The 12,306-nt window shown below is 44.3% G+C and overlaps 1 protein-coding gene across 7 annotated transcripts in view; it reads left to right on the top strand.

Moving 5' to 3' along the window:
• The window catches only part of DIP2C (DIP2 acetate--CoA ligase C (putative)), a 420,633-nt gene that overhangs the window by 40,977 nt on the left and 367,350 nt on the right, over nucleotides 1-12,306 (top strand). The window lies entirely within an intron of this gene.

Below are 12,306 nucleotides of genomic sequence, written 5' to 3' on the forward strand. Positions count from 1 at the left end.
ATATTAAAGTAAAGCGTATCAAAACTTATATTTGGAGAGCAACTGAATGCTGCTGTATGCCAGACACAAAGGCAGTATTGAATGCGGCCGGCGAGGCAGTTAAACGACAGGGATGGCTGAAAACTAGTGATCCTCGCCTTTAACCCCCACGCCGGGCGTTCACCCTATTCTACATTCCGGGGGAATCCTCGCAGGACGGTGAGGATTCCCCCAAACAGCAAGGTTTGCGGCTGATGCAGGGTGCCCGCTGTATTTAGCCGCAGGCCTCGCTGTTTTAGCAGCCGAAAACGTTTCCCGTGTCTACAAAAACCTAGCGAGGGGAAACGGCGTGTGCAGAGGGTCAGTTGAATACTGACCGTGCGAGCTGTAACAGCGAGCAGTCAGCACTGCTCACTGTCACAGCTCGCAAAAATCATTGAATACACTCCAAAGGCCCCCGTTCATCAAACCTGTGGGAGACATTGCCAAACGCAACCTGTCTGCTACTTACTATACTTGATCTAGCACAGTCTATAAAATGATACAAGATGATTAATTACATTTGCCACAGCACCATGTTTGTTATAAGGCAGGGTTGCCTACTTTTAAAGTCGCCTCTCCGGTAGAAGCCTGGAGTGGAGACTGTCAGCAGGACTTTGAGGGGCGGCACCTGATGTAGACCCTCAACAAACCCCGCCTCCGTAAGCAATTCCAGCAATTCACGGGTCATCGAGGAGGGGGCGGGACTCAATTATGTGATTTGCATATTTAGCGCCCCCCAACCCCCCGCCCCGAAAAGCTGTGAATCGTGGGTAATTAAGTCAATAATCAGTTTTTATACCAGGCCTAATAATCAGTTTTTATACCAGGCCTTCAATTTGTTTTGCAAGCTTAGTAAGGCCTGAACTGCTGTAATGTAAGTGTAAACAGCAGGGGCAGAGGCGGTATTTATAGCGCTGCCTTACTGTCTAACACAGGGCTGGGCAACACCGTCCCTCCAGATGTTGATGAACTACACATCCCAGCATGCCTTGCATCAGTTTCAGCATGGCCACATAGCAAAACTAATGCAAAGCATCCTGAGATGTGTAGTTCATTAACATCTGGTGGGCCAGTGTTGCCCAGCCTGGTCTAACACATCGCGGTTTACTATTTAACTCCCCCACATTGTCAACATGGAGTCAGATCTTAATACAGTGCTGCAAGGAGTGAGTGCTTCCGAGCTTTTATGGTCCTTGGCATGAAGCCACTACAATTCTTTTACATGGGGTAACTAAAAATGTACTTTGTATGTAACCATATGAGCCGTAGGAGGAGCAGGGTTCCACATTTGTGCCTCACTACAGAAAATGAACAGTTAAAACTATTTAGCCAAATGCAAGCACATTGTTTGGTAATGGTACATGACAGCTCCCTCCACCAAGCCCAGCATTTCATTCCATCTTAACATGCCTGAGAGTGGATCTATTTTCCGTTGCAGATTAGTCACAGCGCAGGGTTGCTGTGTTAATTTGACTGAAAAAGACAGATGCGGGCTGTATAGTTCTAGCTAGGCAACAAAGAGCTCTGCAAATTTTGGTTTCAGTATTGATGTTGGCATGTTTGTTTTTAGCGCTTAAGCTTGAATTAGAATGGAACATTGTAATCACATTGTGTCATGTCACACTTTGGTGTAAGATGCACATAGTGATTGTCAATGATTTGGGTTTTTCCACTTGAATAGTCTTTTATTGCATGGTATATATATATGCTGACAACATTGTAAACATGTTATGAAATGATGAACTTCTGTATAATACCCTTTTCACATTGCAAAAACCTGCTTTCAACCCGTTTTTCTAAACGTGTCTTAAAACTGGTCAAAAGCCAGTTAAACCCCTTTCATATTGCATGATGTAAAGGTATATTGCAGTTTAAATACCGTTTTGTACCTTTCAGATTCAACCCGTTTCACCCATAGAAAGCCATACAATGTCTTTTTAAATGTTTTTTTTTCCTGCTTGTGGGCGGGGATCAAGTGTGGTTGTCATTTATAGCAAATACCGTTTCTGAGCTGTTCACACTGCAGGTGAAACGGCTCCGAACCGTGTAGGATCCTCCTTTTAACACGTGTCAAAATGCCGGTTTTCTGTAACCGGTAAATTGACAATGTAGCTTTCACATTGCTGCTGGAAACGTTTTAAAGCACTAAAAAAACGGCAATATGCCGTGTTACAGCTGCAATGTGAAAGGGGTATATGATTGAGACTGTGACTCTACATAAGTGAGAGCATGGGTTCTCAATCTCTGTTCTCAGAACCCCAACACAGTTCACGTTTTCCAGGTCACCCGGCAGGTGCACTCATTATGCACTGACACATTTTAAAAGCTCCACAGGTGGAGCTAATTAATTCACTTGTGAGGAAACTTGCAAAACATGCACTGTGCGGGTCCTGAGGACCGAGTTTGAGAAACTGTGACTTAGAAACTCCCAGCAGGTTCACGAACGTGGTGTGAAAGATTGATCTATATTGAATGCATTAAGTCTTCATATATTAAGCATCATAAGCAAGCATAGTTGCCCCAAAACTATTGGTCAATGCCTAAAGTGGTGTGGATGTAGGACAACAAGAGTAGACTGCACGAAATATGGTCTGAAAGAGACCAGAGCCGTGGTGGCCTATGCTGTTGCATGGTTGATTTATAACAACATTGGTTATTTATTTAGTAGATCTTATTTAATTTAACAATACATTTTTTTTTCTCTTACATTCTACATGGGATACAGGGAAGTCGTTCATAACGATGGGGAAAAGAGGGTTTCCGTAGGAGACAGGCACATGAACGACTTCCCTGTATCCCATAAGAACTCAGAGAAAAGGATTTACCGGCAGGTATTAAAATCCTATTTTCTTTCCTCAACCAAACTCTTCATCTGACACCAAAAAGAACACTTGGAGAAAGCATCCTTTTAAATGGGTCCTATTTTATTCAATGCACAGCGCCCTACACAGCGTATTACATGAAGGCATCTACACACCGGGTCTGGGACGGATATTAGACAGTACTTACATCGACAGCCATTACATGGACACCATTAGTTCGACAGCTCAATAGGTCGACATGGTTTTAGGTCGCCATACCATTAGGTCGACATACCATTAGGTCGACATGTCATTAGGTTGACAGCTCATTAGGTCAACATGTTTTTAGGTCGACACTACCATTAGGTCGACAGTGTCTATGTCGACAGTCAAAAGGTCGACATGGGTTTTTTCACTGTTTTTTTTTACCGAAATGTCGACACAGTCGACATGGACACAGTTTGAAGTGTACCGCAGCCCCTCGCATCGCTCGCTTCGCTCGCGATGCTTCGGGCACGGTGCATCGCTGCGCTCGGCACACTATTTTATTCTCCCACCACGCCCTAGTGGATAGTAGGGCATGAAATACCGCCTGTCGGCACATGTCGGCTCAAAAAACAGTGAAATAACCCATGTCGACCTTTTGACTGTCGACATAGACACTGTCGACCTAATGGTAGTGTCGACCTAAAAACATGTCGACCTAATGAGCTGTCGACCTAATGGTATGTCGACCTAAAACCATGTCGACCTATTGAGCTGTCGAACTAATGGTGTCGATGTAATGGCTGTCGATGTAAGTGCTGTCTAACAATAGTCCGGATACCCTACACACCATGGAAGCAGCTGAACTGATGTTGATGACTAGTTCCAGTTCATTAACCCCTTCCCGACATTTGACGTACATGTACGTCATGGTCGGGAAGTACTTCCCGACATTGGACGTACATGTACGTCATGACTTGTAACTGTCACTGCGTCTAGAGACGCGGTGACAGTTAGGAGATGTCTGCTGTCCCTGACAGCAGACATCCCCCCTCGCCGCCCAGGGGGGGCAGGGGTGCCCCCCCCGGTCGGCGATCGCTGTGATTGGCTGTTCAAATCTGAACAGCCAATCTCAGCGTTTCCTGTGTTACCGGCGGCTAAGCCGCTCGGTAACACAGAAAACGGTGGTGATCGGTGCAGCACCGATCACCACCGAGCGGCAGCACCCCCCTCCCACCCACCCGGCACTCACCGGGCAGCTCCCGCAGGTCCCCCGGCAGCAGCAGCAGCACGCCAGGTCCCCCGGCAGCAGCAGCAGCACAGATCCTCAGCGCACGCAGCGCTTCCCCCCTCCCACCCCACCAATGAGTTAAACAATATAAGGTACTGAAATATATATATATATATATATATATATATATATGTGTGTATGTGTATATATATATATACACACATATATGTATGTGTATATATATATATACACACATATATATATGTATATATATATATATATATATATATACACAGATATATGTGTATATATATATATATATATATATATATATATATATATATATATATATATATATATATATATATATATATATATATATATATATATATATATATATATACACACACACACACACACACACACACACACACACACACACACACACACACACACACACACACACACACACACACACACACACACACACACACACACACACACACACACACATATATATAGAAAGATATTCCCGACATATGACGTATATATACGTCATGGTCGGGAGGTACTTCCCGACCGAAGACGTATATATACGTCATGGTTTTAAACTGTCACCGCGTCTATAGACGCGGTGACAGTTTGGAGATGTCTGCTGTCCCTGACAGCAGACATCCCCCCTCGCGGCGATCGCTGCGATTGGCTGTTCAAATGTGAACAGCCAATTGCAGCGTTTTCTGTGTTACCGGCGGCTAAGCCGCTCGGTAACACAGTGATCGGTGGTGATCGGTGCTGTTAAGTACAGCACCGATCACCACCGATCGCCAGCTCCCACCCGGCAGCCCCCCTCACTCCCACCCACCCGGCTGCCGCAGCGCCAGCACCCCTCCCACCCCCCCGCCAGCCGCAGCGCCAGCCCCCCTCCCAAAGCTGGTGACCAAAATGGGGTCACTTGTGGGGGGGTTCCACTGTATTGGTGCTTCGGGGGTCTTGCTAATGCAAAATAGCACCCACCATTCATTCCACCACCAAAAATCACTCCTTCCCTTCTGAGTCCTGCCATGCACCCAACTGGTATTTTTTGGTCACATGTGAGGCATTGCCGTACTCGGGAGAAATTGGGGCACAGATTTTGGGGTGCTTTGTATCCTTCATTCCTTGTGAAAATGAAAAATTTTGAGCCAGAACTGCATTTTTCTGTAAAAAATTACATTTTTTTACACAAATATGCAGATCTGGCTCAAAATTTTTCATTTTCACAAGGAATGAAGGATACAAAGCACCCCAAAATCTGTGCCCCAATTTCTCCCGAGTACGGCAATGCCTCACATGTGACCAAAAAATACCAGTTGGGTGCATGGCAGGACTCAGAAGGGAAGGAGTGATTTTTGGATTTTGCAGCACAGATTTTGGTGGAATGAATGGCGGGTGCTATGTTGCACCAATACAGTGGAACCCCCCCACAAGTCACCCCATTTTGCAAACTACACCCTTCAGGGAATTCATCAAGGGGTATAGTGTACATTGCAAACCCCCAGGGGTTTCACCAATTTTGATACAACTGAGCTGTGAAAATGAAATTTTTTTTTTTTTTATTTTCACTGCCCAGTTGTACCACAATTGGTGAAACCCCTGGGGGTTTGAAATGTACACTATACCCCTAGATGAATTCCCTGAAGGGTGTAGTTTGCAAAATGGGGTCACTTGTGGGGGGGTTCCTAACTTTTAGCATCTTATGGTGCCTAGAAACCTACATGGTGCCTAAAAAGTAATCTCATAAAAAGGAGGCTCCAAAATCAAGTAGGTGCTCCTTCTATTATGAAGCCTGTGGTTTGGTCACCGTGCACACTAGGGCCACATATAGGATATTTATGAAAACCAAAGAATTGGGGGAATCAATTTTTAGTCACATTTCTCTAGTAAAATCTACTGTATTCGTTAGAAAAATGTATTAAAATTGAAACTCTGCAAAAAAAATGAAATTTTGAAATTTCACCTACACTTTGTTTTAATTCCTGTGAAACACCTAAAGGGTTAACAAACTTCCAAAATGCTGTTTTGAATACTGTGAGGGGTGCAGTTTTTGAAATGGCATCATTTATGGGGGTGTCTCACATACAAGTCCCTCAAAGTCACATCAGAACTGAACTGGTCCCTAAAAAAATCAGTGTTTGAAATTTTCTTGAAAATTTGAGAATTTGCTATTCATATTGTAAGCCTCCTAGTGTCCAAAAAAATTAAAAGGAAGTTGAAATAATGATGGAAATATAAAGTAGACATATGGTCTATGTTAGTTATTAACTATTTTGAGTGGTATGATTATTTGTCTCACAAGCAGAAAATTTAACATTTTGCAAATCGCTAAATTTTCCATTTTTTCACGACATTTTGGTATTTTTCACAAAAAAACACAGACTGTATCGACCCAAATTTACCACTAATTTGAAGTACAATGTGTCACGAAAAAACAATCTCAAAATCACTGGGATAAGTAAAAGCAAAAAAAAGTTATCCCCACTTAAGTGAGAGATGTCAGATTTGAAAAAAATGGCTCTGTCAGGAAGGCAAAAACTAGCTCTGTCAGGAAGGGGTTAAGGGCAGTCATTTCCTAAATGTGTAAGTGATGTCACTATAATTGGGTTGATACTGCAGAGTGGGGTAGTTGTATAAAGCGGTGATAACAGTGGGGAAGTGCGCCATGGCAACCAGTCATCGTAGAAGTAGCAGTTATAATTTGCATACTATAAAATTATACCGAGCAGCAGATTGGTTGCTATGGGTAAGTTCTCCACTGGCCCACATTTCCTCTCATCACTGATTCATACATTTCCCCCTGTGTATGGTACCCACCTACAATGATCTCATCATAGTTTCTAATATAATGGTGTGTACACACGGGTACAATCAGCATGAGATTTTGACTATGTAGTCAAAATCTCATGCAGATCGCACAGGTTTTTTACCTTGCAATCCCGATACGCGCTCCTGTGACAGCACAAATCGAAACCCAGATAGACAGGGCTGCAATGACTACAGTATATAGTGCAAATCGAATGTAGATAGCATGAATTGTGTGTAAAAAGTACAGAGTTAGCAAAGATTGCATAGCCCTCAAATCCAAAGTCGAATAGCAAGGGAATCTCACCGTGTGTACACACCATTAGATCTATGTATTCATCCTTAAGAAGCAACGAATAAATAGTGCACCTAGTATATTGATAACGTTCTGATATCTAGAGCCGGTCACAGATTTCACACTAAAAGTTTACTGTGAACAAAGTTATGTCATAATTGAAATATTATTATTGTTTTAGTGCCAGCAGATTTTGCAATACTGTACTATGTGTTTTATTCTGACACCATGACATAAGAGATATAGGGCCAGATGCAGTAAGTTTCAAAAGAAGATAAAATGGAGAGTGATAAACAACCAATCAGCTCCTGCCTGACATTTTTCAAACCCAGTCTGTGACATGGCAGGCAGGAGCTGATTGGCTGGCTGTTTATCACTCTCCATTTTATCACTTTTGAAGCTTAGTGCATCTGGCCCACAATCTAATGTTCATGGCCAAAGAGCGCAAACACATATGTGAGGCCAGAAGTAAATGAAGCCATTAGACTGTTTTCAGACTATGGGAGGGAATAGGATAGAGCATGTGGAGAATATACTAACACCATGCACTTAGCATTTGGAGTTGTGCTTTTGACAAAATTTCAGCACGAGATTTTCACTTTTTTTTTTCTCTTTTATTGGGAATGGAAAAGTGTGCGGAGTCATGTGGGGGTACTAATACTAATTAGGGGTCTGTTGACATTGACACAAAACCCTGTAAAAACATCACATCGACCTTTTTAGGTGGACCTTTTGCATGTTGACCTTCCATCCACCCCCATTTGCATTGATGCCTCTGGTCTTCTTGGACACTCCTGTGTTGCTTTACCAGGTGTACTAAGGGGGTACTTGTGTATTATCACGGCGCCCACTACGCTATTTGCGCAAAGGGATATTCACGGTAGTGAAATCGCATCGCTTGCCATATTGTATGGCATGCGATGCGATTTTCCTATCTAATGTATTCACTGCTCTGTGTCAGTGAATCCATTAAAAAGATAGGATGCGATAAGTCGCATTGCATGCCATTATTGTATGCCATGCGATGGTGTGCGATTAAAAATCGCATCCCATCGCATGCAGTTATGGCATGCGATGCGATGAGATATGGGTTCTGATGAAACCTAGAATAATGCCATTTAATGGTAAAATGACATATAATGTCATTTATTTTGGAAGCCCCCCACCCCCCCAATATCCACGTCATCCCGAAGCGTGGCGAGCGGCTGTGGTACGCGCCCGACCCACCTTTTCATACCCCTACTATCCACATCGGCGTAAATACTTATTGTAACATTTATCACCATGTGCAACAGTCCCCTACCTGACTGTAGGAAGGAGATGGTTCTGCCTGGTGAAAAAGCTTCATCTGTCCCTCCTGTAGCAGAGTCATTCTCTCCATTATACTTGCCTTAATATGTAATACTAATGCATTGAACCTGACATGTACCGAGTTATCTTGGTCTGCCAGTCCCCCACTAAACCCTGCCCTAGCTAATATGCCCCCTGCAGTGCTGCAGCTGCTCATCATGTTCTCTGTTCCACTCCACCCTAATGGCTAATTGCTGAATCCACTCACAGACCTGCTCATCCATCCCGCGATGCGTACACATCTTGGCGTGGATGGCATAACTAGTGTGTCCATGAATGAAGCACCTGTATGCGTATGCACACACCATTCAATCTTCTGGCAGGCCACCAGGGTGACACTTGTCACAGTTCGTAAAACCCATTACGGCCAAGATGAGCGTGGCAACATCTGTAGTGCTTATGTCACTTAAGGCTCTCCTACACTAGCACGACTTCTCTGAGCGGAGCAGTCGCCCGCAATACCCGATATATCGTATGCGTTCCTTTTGCATAAGATATATCGCATGCGATCCCAGCCAAGCCTGCTCAGCTTCGATGTGATTTGACAGATCGCCTCTGCAGCCAGTGCGATGCACACAGGGACGCGCATCACATCGGACCTGCTGTCAATTGCATGGGATTTGGATGGGATAAAAATCAGCAATCCCAAAATGCATGTGAATCTCTGTAATGTATGGGCACCTATACACAGTGTGTGTGGTCAGACATTTAATTAAGCTTTCCTATCATTGTGACCTGACGAGATTAAGTTTAAAAATGTTTAAACCTTGTGTAAAGAAGGCACCCATACATAATAGACATGGTATATCCATATGAGTAATGAAGCCTCTGTTCCAATGTGATGTCTATTTATATATTCCAATACTAGTTACCAGTCTGTTGAAATGCCAGAGCAACACTTGAATAGCTCTTTTGGACACAATCTAGTGGCCAGTGGCCAGTGGTGCACAAAACATTTAAATCATAAATCCCCCCTATAGAGGTGAGGAGCAGCATGATCATTTTATTGAGTCCAGTTGGCGAAAGAGTGCTGTATAAATATTGTTATTTGGATTTAAAGACCAATAGGTAAAACAAAATCAGCACACACAAAGAAACAAATATTTAAAAGCTGAGTGTATATATTTAAGGTTCCCCTTTGCTTACAATGGTTCCCTCAATTGATTTCAAGTTTGTAATTCTGATTTATCTATCATGATGGCAGAAAACCCAACCAGGTGACTGATGAGCTATATTCACACTCCATACAAAAGACAAATTGGTTTTTGGAGAGCACAGCAGTGTTTGGGTGCGAAACATTTGGACATGCTTGGGAAGGGTGTATGCTGAAATGTTTGTACTTTGACAAGCAGCAGCTGCTATCTTAATCTAGTATGTGTTAAATCCGTTCTTGCTGTCCCCCATTCTGATGGAAACTGGTATTAAAACCACAACTGTTTTTGCAGGGATAACATTGCATTTAGATTACATCTCTAATAGTATTGTGTATATACACCTACAAACCTTGGCCTATGGTTTACTAAAAAAAATGACCTGCCAGCTGCATTGAGGGATGACAAGTCAATGTGAAGGACATTCATCTGTATTGCTTATACGTGGAAGCATGTGTATAATGTGTGTGTATGAAGAAAGTAAGTCAATTACTGTGTGTATGTATGTATATATGTATGCAATATATATTGTATTATAGTTGTATTTGTTGTTTAATCATCAGCTTTGGAATGTCATAGCTTGTGTTCATACTTTGCATTTAATATTTATTTTTATTATTTTGATAATGGATTGCCTTTGCCACATATTGGAATAACTGTATGTTATTGTGCAGCTATAAGGGGTATTCAGTCTTGGATTCCGACCCGTTTACACCCTACTTAACAGTTTCTCGACAGACTAAATTAAATGTTCCGCCTGTCAAGTGTCGAAAAGGGGGCGTGCCAATGAAAAAGTCCCTGGATTGTCGCGCAAAGGCTGTGAATTCGACAATCCATCGTTGTTTCTCTACCGTCCAATGGGATACTGGGCTTCACTACTATGGGGATTGAGACCTCCGCAGGAGAGACAGGCACATCAAAAAACTTTCAGTGTGGGTGCACTGGCTCCTCCCCTCAATCTCCCTCCACTAGTCAGTTTTGAAAAATGTGCCTCAGGAGAGGCAGTGCTTCTGGATGCTCCAGAGTTTTTTCTACATTTATTTTCAAAGTTTGTTATTTTGGGGCGCTGTGGTGACCACACAGCTGTCCTGCTTCGTGGGTGTCAGGGGAAGGGTCAGTCCCCGACATCTTCAGGTGCAGAGCTGACCCTGCTACAGGACAATTCGGTCCTGTGTGGGGCTTGTCACCGCACAGCATTGCGCTGTGGCGAGCAAGCCTCCTAGCCGCCGCACACCCCCTGACAGGTCTGAAGACTTCAAGTGGTGAGTACAGGCTGGGGGTTCCACAAGGGGACCCCGCAGCCATTTCTGGTGCGGCAAGACGACGGGCAGTAATGGCGGCCTTCTAGCAGGGACCGCGTGAACCCCGCGTCTGGAAACTGGCATAGGGGTGCTGCCGCTGGACACCAGGGACACCCCCCAGGGTATATGTATGTAATATTATACCTTTTTATTATATGTCAGTATAAACGTATGTAAGCGCCAGCTCCGTGTACAGGGGGGCGGGGCTTCACTCAGAGCGGGACCAAGCTCTGCTGGGTGCGCGCTGTCACTTCCTGCTTCTTTACACGCTGCCAGACTCCATTACAGAGGGCTCCTCACTGGCGTGGTGGATCCGGATCCTTGCAGCACGGCAGAGACAGCAGGTTTTATAGCGATTTAGCGCTGCTGCGCTATCTGGCTTATTTTAGACACTGTGTTGTTGATATCACTGTGTTTTAGCGTTACCAGCTCACCCAGATCTGTGAGTTCAGGTTAGGGGTGCACTTGGTTCCTCAATTGCTCTGTTTTTCCCCCACTGATTAGTTACAGACACACATAAAACAAGCACATAGTCTGTTTTTTAACATCCAGCGGTGTGGTGTGTGCACGTGTGTGACTGCGTGGGGGTTGTATTGTACTGCTGTACACTGTAGTACTGTCTCATCATGGTGAAAAAGTTCACTTGTATGGTGTGTAGCACCAAGTTTGTGCCCAAATCACAGTCCCAAGTCACTTGTGAGGCTTGTATGTCACCACAGCCCAGTAGTGCTGACACTCAGATCAGTGGGGTACCCCCACAGCTTGTGGGGCCATCTCAGGCTGACGAGCAGGAGCCTGTCTGGGCCTCCAACATAAAGACATTGTTGGATTCTGTGGCTTCACAGCTTTCCACTAACACTCAGCAAACGCAGAGGGTTCAGAGGGAATTGTCCATGTTAGCTGCCAGGGTGGATATTCTTCATACTCTTAATGTACCTCCTCCTGCCGCACAGCCCCAAAAGAGGCCGGCTGCTGCGTTGGCCCCTGATTCAGATGATGATGAGGAGGACATATTGGAGGAGGGTGAGGAGCAGGTTCTGCAGGAACCAGTCCCTGAGGCAGCAGTGCATAGTCCTGAACCGCTTATCAGGGCCATCAGGGATGTTTTAGATCTCCCGGTGGAGGCATCCGCAGAAGGAGATCCTTTCTTCATGACTCAGAGGAAACAGCCAGTATATTTCCCTGAGCAGGCAGAGTTAGAAACGGTTTTCAAGGCTGCATGGCAAAACCCTGATAAGAGGTTTACTCTTTCAAAGCGGTTCACTAATGCTTATCCTTTTGAACCTTTGGGCAGGAAGAAGTGGGAGGAGCCACCAGTAGTGGACTCATCTGT

This window comes from Crinia signifera, chromosome 5 (assembly GCF_055691185.1).
Source record: "Crinia signifera chromosome 5, ASM5569118v1, whole genome shotgun sequence".
Classification (NCBI taxonomy): Eukaryota; Metazoa; Chordata; class Amphibia; order Anura; family Myobatrachidae; genus Crinia; species Crinia signifera.